At 40.3% G+C, this 11,955-nt stretch overlaps 1 long non-coding RNA gene across 1 annotated transcript in view; it reads left to right on the top strand.

Annotated features, from left to right (window-relative positions):
* Positions 1-5,556, top strand: part of LOC125964250 (uncharacterized) — a 75,375-nt gene extending 69,819 nt beyond the window's left edge. Inside the window, exons 2-3 of the long non-coding RNA XR_007477052.1 lie at positions 4,668-4,728; positions 5,471-5,556. This is a non-coding gene — a long non-coding RNA (uncharacterized LOC125964250). The remainder of the gene's footprint in view (positions 1-4,667; positions 4,729-5,470) is intronic.
* Positions 5,557-11,955: the final 6,399 nt, after the last annotated feature.

Genomic DNA, 11,955 nt, shown 5'->3' on the forward strand with positions numbered 1-11,955 from the left:
GATAAGTCAACAAAAAGCAAAGAGTCCCCAGAGGTACAATTCAGCTCCTCTTCATGGTCTATTAGGCCCGATACTTGTCTCTCAGAGAGGACTTTCTTTCATCTAAGTCGTAGAAATCAGTGTTATACATAAAGCGGCAGCTCCACTGCACTAATTTGCACTTTGGTTGCCTGACTTTTCCTTCCATTCATCCGGCCCATCCCCCCTAAATACCCCTGTACACATTTTCCAGAACAAGTATTGCTTTTCTTCAGGGTTTGATAAACATATACATCTTTCTTATCCAAAAATGTCTACATACAGTCAAGAAAATGGACTCTGTAGAACTGAAACATCTTGGGCTTTAACTGAGATGCACCGAGTTCATCCACTAGACTAAATGGCTTGAGCTCTATATCGATCATTTACCGCTGCTGTAGTTGAAGTAGGATAACTTTTTTGTAAATCATGCACCCCATATTTTTGGGTGTGGCACAGATGCACCCTAAATCTTTACACAGCAAATTACTAAAGCAGTGTGAACACATAGGTTAAATCATGTTTGAATTTGTAAAGTTGTAAGGTTTCAGGACTTTGCTGTAGGATTTCATGTGGTTTATAAGGAAGAGGTAGATATCCTAATGTCCTTTCTCCTTTAAAACTTCCTCTTCTTCTGTTTGAAGATGCCAGACACCTTTTGGAAGTAGTGAGCTTAGTTGGAAAAGCCTGAGCTTTAGCATCTGGAAGAACCAGGTTCACATCTCCTTTCTGTCATTTCCTAGCTTTGTGGCCTTTTGAACACCTCTTAATCTATCTGCATCTTATAAAACACAGACAGTAGCACCTGTTTTATAGGATGAATGTAAGGGGAAAACATAACGTTATGTTGCTTGGTTTTTATATAAAGCAGGAGCTAAATAAATGGTAGCTGCTTATTTACCACATTGTTTTGTAAAATTTTAGTATTTTTTTGGGGAATTCTCTATAACAGATGATGTTTTAGTTGACTAAAACAAAAAGCATATTGTAACTTATAGCAGTCCATACAGATAAAAATTTTAGAGCCATTTCAATAGTTCTTAAAGCATTGTTATTAGTAATATTTACCCTGTCACTAAATAAAGGTTATTTAACTTACACATTATGATTTTGTGTTCTATATCCATAGATGAACATGGCTGTTCTTTCTAGGGCCATTCAGAGTGGCTGTCACATATGGTAATACCATTTGTGTATTTTTTGGAATAACCTTGAGTTATTAGTTTGGGGAAGGGGTGAGATGAGAGAGAAGATGTGCTGGGGAATCACTTAGAAATGAACAGAGTGTGGATAACTTAGGATGCCTAGAGGACAGAATGACTGAATTGTTTTAAAGGTTGATATGTAGGATGTAGAGGGACATTTAGCAAGACAAGAACCAATGTGAGGTTCATTGCACAGAGAAGGAAAATGGTAGGGGTGGGAGTGGTAAAAACATGCTGGGTTTTTTTAGACTTTAGTTGGTCAGGCTGTGGGAGGGTAAACAGATTGAAAACCCAGTTTGCTTATCGACAGAATAGCTGAGAGAAATTACATGAAAATGAGAAAAAACACTTCAGGTCATTTTGTTCTATTGGAAGTGAAAACTTTACAGACCCAATGCTGGCAAACAATGAACTTTAATTAAGCCTGGATTGTTTGTGTGAATCTGTGTGTGTTATTTTCCCCCTAGGCATTCCTCTTTAGAGGCGTGACGGTCCATCTGAGTTATTATTTTATTGGCTTTGATGAAATTTCCCCCACTCACTTCAGCAATGGTGTTATTGATGCAGTGATATTGGTTTCTAAAAGTCCTTTCTGGCTTATATCATGATCTCATTGGCATTTAATTCAAACCCAGGAAGCGAGGAGAGAACTCCTATTTTATAGGCAAGATGTCTGCAAAGTCGAGGGTGCCCGGCAGTGAGCACAATGGCTAATACTTTGAATTTTCTGGCATGAAAGTATCAAATGTGTCCAGTATTTTTGTTGAAACCGTGTGGCAAAACTAAAGCCTCATATTTGGCTTTGTTCAGTTACAAGTATTTTAACAGGAAGCCAAGAGGAGCATGACAATGTCGGGGCCACAGAGGAAGGGTCCTGTGTTGGAAGGGTCCTCGTGCTTCTGGAACAGAGGCCTTTTGGGACCGTGGGGGGATGGGGGCGTATGGCTCTGACACACTGCTGCAGTGTGCACGGTGGTGGGCCAGATGGAGAAAAAGAGAACAGTCGCATCCTGGAAGGGATGCAAAGGCCCCGATGAGAGAGCATCCTTAGGAAACTGGGAGGTGAGGGAAGGAAAAAAGCTAGGTTAAGGAGGCTCGGGGGGCCAGCCAGCTGAATTGGTCTGGAAGGATTCTGGAGACGGAGTGCTAAATCCTTTGGTGGCTCTTATGCTTTCAGCACATTGGCAAGGACAAATTATCCTTTTTGAAAGAGCTGGGAGGGGTGATCAGGATCACTTAGTGAACCCCAGGTCTGGTTTTGGGTATGTCACCAACAAACTCACTAGATGACTCAGGACTTGTAATTTATCTTGAAAAGGAGTTTAGTGGAATGATCAATGAAGACCTCAGGCATTTTGGTTGTTGTTAATATTTATTCTAATTAGTGGATGACACAGAACTGGTGTGACTTGAAAGAAAAATTAGGAACTTCGGTGGAAAACTGTCAAAGGCAAAATTTGCATATACAGTCCTCAGATATTCAGATTCAGAACGTGAAGGAGAACACCAGACAGAAGGCTTCCTCTTTACTCTGAAGTGCTGCTTGTTTAGAATCTCCTTTGACAGAATGTCCACAGCTTGACTTTCTGTCTTCCCAATTCCACTTCTGAAAATTCAGTTTAGGGAAGGTCACTTTTGAAAATTCAGTTTCCAGAAGGTCAGAATTTGTACTTATAACGCAAGGGAGATAAGAAGTAGGTGACTCTTTCTTCTTAGGAGCTGGGATCATGGATAGTACGGAATTCTTCATTTTTAAAAGCAGCAAGCAATCTTGGCAGTAGAGCTTCTTAATTCTGGTCCAGGAAACGTATAAGGCCTTCCATTTAGGAGGCTGCACTGAACCAATGAACTCTGGATTCTTTGTAATTAGTTTGTAGAAAGATAAGTGCTAGTTTAAAAAAAAAAAAAACCCACAACTTTGGACATTTGGTATTTACTGAGAGGACCTTTCTGTTGGGGGAAATATGGCCTTAGGAGCAATTAGCTAGCATTTATTGCTGTAGGTAACATACCTTGCTTTTCAATCTTGATTTACAGAGAAACTTGGAGTAACATTCCACTAAGCAAGGAGTTTCCTTTTTGCCTATTCAGTTTCTCATCTTTATTTTCACAAATAATTTTAATATCTAGAACATTTTTCCTTAGGTCTCTTTTCATCTGTATGAAATTATTAAATTCTAATTAAAAATTAATTAAGGAGTTAAATCCAAATTCTAAGCATGGTTTATTACTGTTTTTCACCTCTGAATAGCCATCTTGCCTTAGGTAATTACTTCACTGAATGTGGCCTCAAGATGTGTTTTTACAAATCCAGATTCAATGTTTGCTAATGAAAAATGCAATCAAACAGCTGGTTGGTTGTTCTGCAAAATTGCAAACCAGCAGAATACTTTCTCTTAATTAACTGAATATAGAGAAGACCATGTGGTCATTTCTTCAGTGTGTCCATTATTAAGAATCCGACTATTAAAAAGGCAAATGACAACTATTTCTTACACTGTGCATGTGTGTGGTGGGGAAAAGGAGGGAATAGGAAAGGAATTAGATGATTTGAACCTTTAAAAGCAGGTTGCCTTGGACTTCCCTAGGGGTCCAGCGGGTAGGACTCCATGCTTCCTATTCAGGGGGCCCGGGGTTCGATCACTTGTTGGGGAACTAGATTGCATATGCATGCCGCAAGTTAAGAGTTCACATGCCGCAACTAAGAGCCCGCATGACACACTGAAGATCCCGTGTGCTGCAACGAAGACCCAGAGCAGCCTATATAGATAAATAAATATTAAAAAAAAAAAAAAAAAAAAGAAAAGCAGGTTGCCTTATCTTGCACAAAGTTTTTTTTTTTTTTCTTTCCTCTGTTTTAAGATCTGCCTTTAGAATCCTGGTGGGAACGAAAGAGACATCTTTTGTTCTTGATATTTATTATAGTAGCAAAAAAAAGTTATTTGAACAGTCATTCTCCTTTGTAGGAATTCAAGTATTATTTTTCTAGGTAAATTATAATAAAAACACAATCTGGATTTTAAATACTTAATCCAGTAAGGTAAATTATTTGTCAAAATTTAGTTATTCATTGATTCTTCATTCATTCAACAAGTTATGAAATACTATCAACTCTGAGCCCCCCAGTCCTTAAAGCACCAAGTAATTTCATACAATTCTTACAACTGGGTTCATCGATTATTATTCTGGATGGCTCACCACGGCTGCTTTACCAGTTTTTAAAAAGACTTCATTTTTCATTTACTTTGATTCAAGTTGGTAGGTTAGGGAAATGTGATGTACGTTAACTTTCAACCCACCCTAGGCCTTAATTGATTTGGTAATGCATGAGCCAGGATTTGATTTGGTGGTATTTAAACCCAGAAAAATTTCTGAAGGTTGAAAATGATTCAGAAGTTAAGATATAGAGACACTGAAATCATATCATGTTTTTGTTTTAAACAGGAAATCATTCAAAATTATCTGAAAGAAGCCTGGTTTCACTCAAAGGCCGAGAGGACTCCAGGTATGTTGATATGTTGTGCCGGAGAGGTTTGGCTAACTAGAATATCCTGAGGCCAAAGCCAAGGCAGCCAAGGGGGAATTCAAATCCCAGTAATGGGGAAAATACTGCTGTACAATGGGGTGCTGCAAATGGGAAAAGGAGTAATGATGTTAGGAGCTGAAGTATCTGCACTGTGTAAAGTAGGTAAGGGCAAGTGATTCAAGACTAGTATTCAAAGGTGAAAGCCTGGAGGTTTAAAAACATGTTATAAGACAAAGCAAAAGTCCCTTGCAAACCCTATGTATGAGTTTCCTGTGGCTGCTGTAACAAATTACCGTAAACTTGGAGACTTAAAACAACAGAAATTTATTCTCTCACAATACTGAAGGCCAGAAGTGCAAAGTCAGTTTCACTGGGCTGAAATCAAGGTGTCAGTAGGGCTATGCTCCCTTTGGAGGCTCAGAGTGGCCTCTGGTTGTTGCCGGCAGTCCTTGGCTTGTGGCTACATCATTCCACTCTGCCTTTGGGTCACATTGCTGCCTTCTCTGTGTGTGTAAAATCTCCCTCTGCCTCCCTCTTATAAGGGTACATGTGATTACATTAAAGGTCCACCCAAATAGTCCAGAATAATCTTCCTACCTCAAGAACCCTAGCTTATTCACATCTGCAGGACACTCTCCTCCCCACTTTTAAAACTACATAAGGGAGGAGACCTTCAAGATGGCGGAAGAGTAAGACGTGGAGATCACCTTCCTCCCCACAGATACATCACAAATACATCTACATGTGGAACAGCTCCTACAGAACACCTATTGAACGCTGGCAGAAGACCTCAGACCTCCCAAAAGGCAAGAAACTGCCCACGTACCTGGGTAGGGAAAAAGAAAAAAGAAAAAAACAGAGACAAAAGAATAGGGACGGGACCTGCGCCAGTGGGAGGGAGCTGTGAAGGAGAAAAGGTTTCCACACACTAGAAGCCCCTTCGCGGGCGGAGACTGCGGGTGGAGACTGCGGGTGGTGGGGGCGGGGAGCTTTGGAGCCACGAAGGAGAACGCAGCAACAGGGGTGCAGAGGGCAAAGCGGAGAGATTCCCACACGGAGGATCGGTGCCGACCAGCACTCACCAGCCCGAGAGGCTTGTCTGCTCACCCGCCGGGGCGGGCGGGGCTGGGAGCTGAGGCTCGGGCTTCGGAGGTCGGATCCCAGGGAGAGGACTGGGGTTGGCGGCGTGAACACAACCTGAAGGGGCTAGTGCACCACAACTAGCCGGGAGGGAGTCCGGGGAAAAGTCTGGAGCTGCCAAAGAGTCAAGAGACCATTGTTTTGGGGTGCGCGAGGAGAGGGGATTCAGAGCGCCGCTTAAAAGAGCTCCAGGGACGGGCACGAGCCGCAGCTAAAAGAGCGGACCGCAAAGACGGGCATGAGACGCTAAGGCTGCTGCTGCCGCCACCAAGAAGCCTGTGTGCAAGCCCAGGTCACTATCCACACCTCCCCTCCCGGAAGCCTGTGCAGCCCGCCACCGCCAGGGTCCCGTGATCCAGGGACAACTTCCCCGGGAGAACGCACGGCGCGCCTCAGGCCGGTGCAACATCACGCTGGTCTCAGCCGCCGCAGGCTCGCCCGGCACTCCATAACCCTCCCTCCCCCCAGCCTGAGTGAGCCAGAGCCCCCGAATCAGCGGCTCCTTTAACCCCGTCCTGTCTGGGCGGGAACAGACGCCCTCAGGCGAACTACAGGCAGAGGCGGGGCCAAATCCAAAGCTGAACCCCAGAAGCTGTGCGAACAAAGAAGAGAAAGGGAAATCTCTCCCAGCAGCCTCAGGAGCAGCGGATTAAATGTCCACAATCAACTTGATGTACCCTGCATCTGTGGAATACCTGAATAGACACAGAATCATCCCAAAATTGAGGCAGTGGACTTTGGGAGCAACTGTAGACTTGGGGTTTGCTTTCTGCATCTAATTTGTTTATGGTTTTATGTTTATCTTAGTTTGGTATTTAGAGTTGGGAGATTTGTTTATTGATTTGGTTGCTCTCTTCTTTTTCTTCTTTTCTATGTTTATATATATTTCAGTCTTCTCTTTTTGTGAGTGTGTATGTGTATGCTTCTTTGTGTGATATTTTTCTGTATAGCTTTGCTTTCACATTTGTCCTAGGGTTCTGTCTCTCCGTTTTTTGTTGTTGTTGTTTTATTTAGTACAGTTTTTAGCGCTTGTTATAATTGCTGGATTTGATTTCTGGTTTGGATGCTCTCTTCTTTTTTTATCCCCTTTTTTTAATAACTTAAAATTTTTTTTAATCTTAATAATTTTTTTATTTTAATAACTTTTTAATTTAATTTAATTTCTTTCTGTCATTCGTTCTTTCTTTCTCTTTCTTTCTTTCTTTCTTTTCTTTCTTTCTTCCGCCTTTTCTTCTAGCCATGTGGCTGACAGGGTCTTGGTGCTCTGGCCAGGTGTCAGACCTGTGTCTCTGAGGTGGGAGAGCCGAGTTCAGGACATTGGTCCACCAGAGACCTCCCAGCTCCATGTAATATCAAATGGCAAAAGGTGTCCCAGAGATCTCCATCTCAATGCTAAGACTCAGCTCCACTCAACGACCAGCAAGGTACAGTGTTGGATATCCCATGCAAAACAACTAGCAAGACGGGAACACAACCCCACACATTAGCAGAGAGGCTGCCTAAAATCATAAAACGTCCACAGACACCCCAAAACACACCACTGGACGCGGTGCTACCTACCAGAAAGACAAGATCTAGCCTCATCCACCAGAACACAGGTACCGGTCCCCTCCACCAGGAAGCCTACACAACCCACTGAACCAACCTTAGCCACTGGGGGCGGACACCAAAAACAATGGGAACAACAAACCTGCAGCCTGTGAAAAGGAGACCCCAAACACAGTAAGTTAAGCAAAATGAGAAGACATAGAAACACACAGCAGATGAAGGAGCAAGGTAAAAACCCACCAGACCAAAAAAATGAAGAGAAAATAGGCAGTCTAGCTGAAAAAGAATTCAGAGTAATGATAGTAAAGATGATCCAAAATCTTGGAAATACAGTGGAGAAAATACAAGAAATATTTAACAAGGACCTAGAAGAACTAAAGAGCAAACAATGATGAACAACACAATAAAAGAAATTAAAAATTCACTAGAAGGAATCAGTAGCAGAATAACTGAGGCAGAAGAACGAATAAGTGACCTGGAAGATAAAATAGTGGAAATAACTACCGCAGAACAGAATAAAGAAAAAAGAATGAAAAAAATGAAGACAGTCTCAGAGACCTTTGAGACAACATTAAACACACCAACATTCGAATTATAGGGGTCCCAGAAGAAGAGAAAAGAAAAGGGACTGAGAAAATAATTGAAGAGATTATAGTTGAAAACTTCCCTAATGTGGGAAAGGAAACAGTCAATCAAGTCCAGGAAGCACAGAGAGTCCCATACAGGATAAATCCAGGAGAAACACACCAAGACACATATTAATCTATCAAAAATTAAATACAAAGAAAAAATATTCAAAGCAGCAAGGGAATAACAACAAATAACATACAAGGGAATCCCCATAAGGTTAACTGCTGAACTTTCAGCAGAAACTCTGCAAGCCAGGAGGGTGTGGCAGGACATATTTAAAGTGATGAAAGGGAAAAACCTACAACCAAGATTACTCTACCCAGCAAGGATCTCATTCAGATTCGACAGAGAAATTAAAACCTTTACAGACAAGCAAAAGCTAAGCGAATTCAGCACCACCAAACCAGCTTTACAACAAATGCTAAAGGAACTTCTCTAAGTGGGAAACACAAGTAAAGGAAAAGACCTACAATAACAAACCCAAAACAATTAAGAAAATAGTAATAAGAACATACATATCGATAATTACCTTAAATGTAAAAGGATAAAATGCTCCAACCAAAAGACAGACTGGCTGAATGGATACAAAAACAAGACCCATATATATGCTGTCTACAAGAGACCCACTTCAGACCTAGGGACACATACAGACTGAAAGTGAGGGATGGAAAAAGATATTCCACACAAAAGGAAATGAAAAGAAAGCTGGAGTAACAATTCTCATATCAGACAAAATAGACTTTACAATAAAGACTGTCACAAGAGACAAAGAAGGACACTACATAATGATCAAGGAATCAATCCAAGAAGAAGATATAACAATTGTAAATATTTATGCACCCAACATAGTAGCACCTCAATATATAAGGCAAATGCTAATAGCCATAAAAGGGGAAATCGACAGTAACACAATCACAGTAGGGGACTTTAACACCCCACTTTCACCCATGGACAGATCATCCAAAATGAAAATAAATAAGGAAACACAAGCTTTAAATGATACATTAAACAAGATGGACTTAATTGATATTTATAGGACATTCCATCCCAAAACAACAGAATATATTTTCTTCTCAAGTGCTCATGGAACATTCTCCAGGATAGATCATATTTGGGCCACAAATCAAGCCTTGGTAAATTTAAGAAAATTGAAATCATATCAAGTATCTTTTCTGACCACAACATTATGAGACTAGATCAACTACAGGAAAAAATCTGTAAAAAATACAAACACATGGAGGCTAAACAATACACTACTAAATAACCAAGAGATCACTGAAGAAATCAAAGAGGAAATCAAAAAATACCTAGAAACAAATGACAATGAAAACATGATGACCCCAAACCTATGGGATTAGCCAGATTCATCAAGAAAAAAATGGAGAAGACTCAAATCAATAGAATTAGAAATGAAAAAGGAGAAGTAACAACTGACACTGCAGAAATACAAAGGATCATGAAAGATTACTACAAGCAATTATATGCCAATAAAACGGACAACCTGGAAGAAATGGACAAATTCTTACAAAAGCACCACCTTCCAAGACTGAACCAGGAAGAAACAGAAGATATAAACAGACCAATCACAAGCACTGAAATTGAGACTGTGATTTAAAATCTTCCAACAAACAAAACCCCAGGACCAGATGGCTTCACAGGCGAATTCTATCAAACATTTAGAGAAGAGCTAACACGTGTCCTTCTCAAACTCTTCCAAAATATAGCAGAGGGAGGAACACTCCCAAACTCATTCTATGAGGCCACCATCACCCTGATACCAAAAGCAGACAAAGGTGTCTCAAAGAAAACTACAGGCCAATATCGCTGATGAACATAGATGCAAAAATCCTCAACAAAATACTAGCAAACAGAATCCAACAGCACATTAAAAGGATCATACACCATGATCAAGTGGGGTTTATCCCAGGAATGCAAGGATTCTTCAATATATGCCCATCAGTCAATGTGATATACCATATTAACAAATTGAAGGAGAAAAACCATACGACCATCTCAATAGATGCAGAAAGAGCTTTCTACAAAAGTCAACACCCATTTAGATAAAAACCCTCCAGAAAGCAGGCATAGAGGGAACTTACCTCAACATAATAAAGGCCATATATGGCAAACTCACAGCCAACATCGTTCTCAATGGTGAAAAACAAACCGTTTCCTCTAAAATCAGGAACAAGACAAGGATGCCCCCTCACACCACTATTAGTCAACATGGTTTTGGAAGTTTTAGCCACAGTAGTCAGATAAGAAAAAGAAATAAAAGGAATCCAAATCAGAAAAGAAGGAGTAAAGCTGTCACTGTTTGCAGATGACATGATACTATACATAGAGAATCCTAAAGATGCTACCAGACAACTACTAGAGCTAATCAATGAATGTGGTAAAGTAGCAGGATACAAAATTAATGCACAGAAATCTCTTGCATTCCTATACACTAATGATGAAGAATCTTAAGGAGAAATTAAGGAAACACTCCCATTTACCATTGCAACAAAAAGAATAAAACACCTAGGAATAAACCTACCTAAGGAGACAAAAGACCTGTATGCAGAAAACTGTAAGACACTGATGAAAGAAATTAAAAGATGATACAAACAGATGGGGAGATATACCATGTTCTTGGATTGGAATAATCAACATTGTGAAAATGACTATACTGCCCAAAGCAATCTACAGATTCAATGCAATCCCTATCAAACTACCAATGGCATTTTTCACAGAACTAGAACAAAAAATTTCACAATTTGTATGGAAACACAAAACACCCCGAATAGCCAAAGCAATCTTGAGAAAGAAAAATGGAGCTGGAGGAATCAGGCTCCCAGACTTCAGACTCTACTGCAAACCTGCAGTAATCAAGACAGTATGGTACTGGCACAAAAACAGAAATATAGATCATTGGAACAGGATAGAAAGCCCAGAGATAAGCCCACGCACATTCACTTTATTTTGATAAAGGAGGCAAGAATATACAATGGAGAGAAGACAGCCTCTTTTCAATAAGTGGGGCTGGGAAAACTGGACAGCTACATGTAAAAGAATGATATTAGAACACTCCCTAACACCATACACAGAAATAAACTCAAAATGGATTAAAGACCTAAATGTAAAGCCAGACACTATAAAACTCTTAGAGGAAAACAAAGGCAGAACACTCTATGACATAGATCACAGCAAGATCCTTTTGGACCCACCTCCTAGAGAAATGGAAATAAAACCAAAAATAAACAAATGGGACCTAATGAAACTTAAAAGCGTTTGCACAGCAAGGGAAACCATAAACAAGAAGACAAGACAACCCTCAGAATGGGAGAAAATGTTTGAAATAAAGCAACTGACAAAGGATTAATCTCCAAAATATACAAGCAGCTCATGCAGCTCAATATCAAAAAAACAAGCAACCCAATCTAAAAATGGGCAGAAGACCTAAATAGACATTTCTCCAAAGAAGATATACAGATTGCCAACAAACACATGAAAGGATGCTGAACATCACTTATCATTAGAGAAATGCACATCACAACTACAATGAGATATCACCTCACACCAGTCAGAATGGCAATCATCAAAATATCTACAAACATAAATTCTGGAGAGAGTATGGAGAAAAGGGAACCCTCTTGCACTGTTGGTGGGAATGTAAATTGGTACAACCACTATGGAGAACAGTATGGAGGTTCCTTAAAAAACTAAAAATAGAACTACCATATGACCCAGAAATCCCACTCCTGGGCATATACCCTGAGAAAACCATAATTCAAAAAGAGTCATGTACCACAATGTTCATTGCAGCTCTATTTACAATAGCCAAGACATGGAAGCAACCTATTGACAGATGAATGGATAAAGAAGATGTGGCACATATATACAATG

Source organism: Orcinus orca, chromosome 4 (genome assembly GCF_937001465.1).
Source record: "Orcinus orca chromosome 4, mOrcOrc1.1, whole genome shotgun sequence".
In the NCBI taxonomy this organism is placed as follows: domain Eukaryota; kingdom Metazoa; phylum Chordata; class Mammalia; order Artiodactyla; family Delphinidae; genus Orcinus; species Orcinus orca.